Here is a 4,114-nt window from a genome sequence, read left to right on the forward strand (position 1 = left end):
GGAATGTTGTCATATTCAATTGAGGTGAACAAATTCTTCTCTCCGGTCATATGATTTGAGCATCCACTATCAAGCAACCAAGCGGTGCCACTAGAAGAGTATTCCTACAAAACAAATTATGCTTGGAATTTAGGTACCCAAATAGATTTGGGTCCTTATAGGTTACTAGTAAGATGCCCGTGCTAACGCCACGGATAAATTTTAATCATACACTAAACAACACATGATCCATAATTTGTTCCATAGTTCAAACTGAAAAATATTTGCTTTACACAAAGGACAACCATATGCATAGAGTAAAATCACAACTTTATGGGATCATACATTTAATTTTGATGTATCATCTTAAGAATTGCTAGACAAAGAGCAATCAATATAAATCTGCTTGTAGCTGTATCAGCGAACTTCCCAGTGAGACCATAACATAACAGAATATCAACAATAACACACGGAATCCATATTCATATGGCTTCATCTTTGTATGTCTTTGTCAAGGTTGTGAAAAGGCTACCAATAAATATCATCAAATGAAACTGAACTTTTGCTCAGCAGTTCTCAAATCTCTTTATGTGAAAGCAGGAAACTAATGGAAGCCTGCGAATGGACGTTTGCTTCAGGGATTCTTGCCTCTCATCTCAGTGTTCACAGCATAACTTTTAATCAGCATCAAGTCTCTCAGCCAAACCCCGTTCCCCATTGCGCACCAGAAAACACTTTGTGGGCAATGCAACAGTCCCATGGCCTATTATGCAAACAATGTTAGGATGCGACATTAACTGAGATTATTTTACTCAAGAATAGCATTACAGCACACCGAAGTAAAAAGGTTATTCTACATTTCATCCAAGAAAATTAGGCTGATTTGTTCACCTAATAATACAGGAAGACTATTCTGTTCATGTTTGCCTTTTTTGGTGAAAAGCTGAAAGTCTTGCTCAAATTCTTTTTTTGGTTTCTCAGGTCCAGGATTTTACTCATTTACATTTGCTAAAAAGAGAAGCTTACTACCTTGGGCATGTGACTTGTGCTGATCATCCTTTATATTTTCATGGATATGGTCAAGTTTGGAGATAAAAAATTCATGTGCATCAAGTCAGAAAAGGAGCATCCAATTAAGCAGAGTACCATTGCGTAGCGTTAGTACAGAGTTGCCTTTGTTTTCTGGCTATAAACTTAATGAACTCTCATGTTAGACTAATCTGCAAGACAACTAATCTAAATGGCAGAAAACGATGTCTGGTCTAGTTACTGGGTAGCTTATCCAGTGCAATTCTGGGCACTTTTGGGTCCGATTGAAATTGGATGTCCAGCTGTAATAGTCATGACCACAAAGCAGATATGGATGTAAAGTTTTAGCTATCTAACAGTTTATTTACTTATTTTTTTATTTGTTTCACTCACATGAAAAGCTGAATTAATTGATTATGCTTCTATTTTGTGTGCCTTAAGTTTCAAGTATCAAAGAATGGAAATTAGTCATCCTCTTTTTCAAGCAGCCGTTTCTTTGTGGCATCAAAGTATTGAGTATATCATAACCACAAGGGAGTTGGGGATAACCTTGTTCACAAGAGCATGTCCCTTTGAAAAATAATTAGTACATGACCAGCCAAGCTCGATGCGGTGAATGAGCTAATTGCTGTTACCTGCATACCATATATTTCTTTCATTAGTGCTGATCAAAGCATCGGCAAGGTTAGATGAGCATGGCCCAAATGGATACCAGATTTGAGTAAATCATATGTACTGAATATGCGTCCACATGAGCTAGAATTTCAACAATTACTGAATATGCGTCCACTTGTGTTTTGGTTGGTCTGTTATGTTTTGGGTTCACATGAGCTAGAATTTGAAAATTACATTTACATAAGAGAGCAAGTGAACAACTCAACTGTAGAAGGAAGAGAACTACCAGATATTTTCATAACCAAGGGCAATAAGTGAGCGCTATGGAAATTGCACATACCCTAACAATTAGCCGCTTGCTTGGTGTTCTTCTCTTCTCCTAAACAACCTAAACCTGGTGAGTGCAAAATAACAAAAGAATGAAATCAAGATTCAGATATTCCGTTAACATTAACAGATAGGCATGCTAACCTGAGAGCAAAAAAAAAACAAACATGTAGAGGGCATTGTGCCTACCTTCTCACACGAGCAGATACGTTCCATTGTGCTGCAGGTGCTCACGCAGAGAGAAAAGTCCCCATCTTGCCTGCTGGGATGCGGCTCCACGCATACTGCTTTTGCTGAGTAATGGAGTAAGAACTGGCTACGGCAACAAGAGACAGACAGCGCGGACCTCTCGGCATGGCAAGGTAATGTGTGGCGAGAGGAATGTGAGGAGCGTGGTACCTGTGACTAACCGGAGGCACCGGCTTCCCAGCTTGAGCAGCATGTCACCCACGGCGGAGAAGATGAAAACCCAGCTGCGGGAGTCCCGGTCTCCCGGACGGCGAAAACCCAGCTGCGCGTGGCCGGCGGGGCGTGCATGCAGGCAAGCAGAAGGGCGCGGCTGCAGTGGCGGGGCACCATGTGCCTGCGCACGGCCGCGTGGCCAGCGGAGGGCCGCGGCCGGCTGGGCCTGCACACGGCTGCCGTTGGGAGGGGTGGGGGCACGCGGCTGCTCGCGCTCGGGTGAGCAACGCGGCTCCTGCGCGGGCAGGCGAGGCAGCACGGCGCGTCCCCGCCCTGGATCTCCGCCCCCGCCCCTCCCGATTCTAGATCTGGTTGAGGGCCTGCAGCGGCGGGTCACCGCGTGCAGCGGAGGAGCGCAGTTCCGTGCCCGATTCGGCACCCCCCCCCCCACCGGCATCAGCATCGGCGGGGTGGCGGCGCAGCCATCGTGGGCGGGGCGTCCTCATCGGGCGCGAACCCCTTGTCGTCGTCGTCTCCCACCTCATCCTCGGAGTCGGCGATAAAGTCGGAGCCGGAGGTGCTGTCGGAGGGGAGCTCGTCCTTGTCGCGGCGGAGCCGCCGGCCGCGGCTGGATCCTGCGAAGGAAACGGGAGGTCAGGGGGGTTAGGGTTCGGGGGGGAATCAGATTAGGTTAGGGTCGCGAGGGGGGTTTAGGGTCGTCTCGACGCGGCCGGCGGCGTCGTGTGGAGCCCGCAACCCGCGCGTGTGCCAGCGGCGGCGCCCCAAACCTGCGCCTACGCGCGCGCCGGCGGCGGCAGCCGAGCCCGCAGGCGGCGCGCGTCCCGGAGGCGGTGCGCGTCCCGGCGGCGGCGTCCGAGGCCGCAGGCCGGTGGAGGGGAAGTGCGCGGCACTCTGGCCGCCGGCTCCGAGCCCGCAGGCCGGTGGAGGGGAGGCGCGCGGCAGTTCAGCGGGAGGCGCAGGGCGGGGCTCGCACGGGAGGTTGGCGGCGAGGTTTGCAGGAGACGCGCGGGAGTGAGGGCCGCGCTAGATTTTCAGAATAGGGCCGCAAGATTTGTTGTTCGTGGGATTCGAACGTTGCCCGGTTGAGGGGCTTGCTGCGCGGGGTGGAGGTGGGATCGGTCGGTCGCGCGTTGAAGCCAGCGGATCCATATAACATGGACCGTCCGATCGGGTTGGTGGTTGTCTAGTTGAATTTTCAGCCATCGATTTCAAAGTTGTAGGAAATCTGGGTACAAATTCTTTGGTGCATTGCTTCTCAATACTCTCAGCGGGGTGCATTTTGGTTGGTGGCTTTAGAAAAAATTGTTTGGTGCCTTATAGGATGGATATGGATACATTTTTGGAACCCACACACTCCTTATAATCTTCTTCTTTGTGTAGGCACCAACATACTGGACCACAATTTTACCATTGTGGTCCATTTTCACCATGTAATCCGTTGTATAGATAGGTGAAGGCTCATGCATGGTGCTCTTGTTCTTGATTGGAGCTTCTACTTTCTTCTTTGCTAGAGTAGAGATCAAAGGGGTCACTCCATGTGCTATGTCTATTAATTCACCAAGATTACCACCCTTGGTGAAAGAAAGGACTTGCTTGCCTTTGAGCACCTTTCTCTCATTTACCTTTGCTCCCTTGTAATAACCAAACCCGTCCTTTATGGTAGGATATCTACCATCCTTGTAGATGACCTTGGGCTTGGGCTTCACATTGCCTTCATAGCCATTCTTGACTATCATTTTGA

At 48.8% G+C, this 4,114-nt stretch overlaps 1 long non-coding RNA gene across 3 annotated transcripts; it reads right to left on the minus strand.

Moving 5' to 3' along the window:
* Positions 1-213: 213 nt before the first annotated feature.
* Positions 214-3,690, minus strand: LOC120673367. 3 transcript variants are annotated; one of them, XR_005674634.1, is made up of 6 exons: positions 3,141-3,690; positions 2,350-2,987; positions 2,140-2,234; positions 1,964-2,017; positions 1,558-1,643; positions 214-742 (listed from the first exon to the last, which is right to left on the minus strand). It is a non-coding gene; the product is annotated as an uncharacterized LOC120673367 (long non-coding RNA). The 3 variants fall into 3 exon arrangements; XR_005674635.1 differs by having other exon boundaries at positions 2,140-2,243; positions 2,350-3,658; XR_005674633.1 differs by having other exon boundaries at positions 2,350-3,648.
* Positions 3,691-4,114: the final 424 nt, after the last annotated feature.

This window comes from Panicum virgatum, chromosome 5N (assembly GCF_016808335.1).
Source record: "Panicum virgatum strain AP13 chromosome 5N, P.virgatum_v5, whole genome shotgun sequence".
Taxonomy (NCBI): Eukaryota; Viridiplantae; Streptophyta; class Magnoliopsida; order Poales; family Poaceae; genus Panicum; species Panicum virgatum.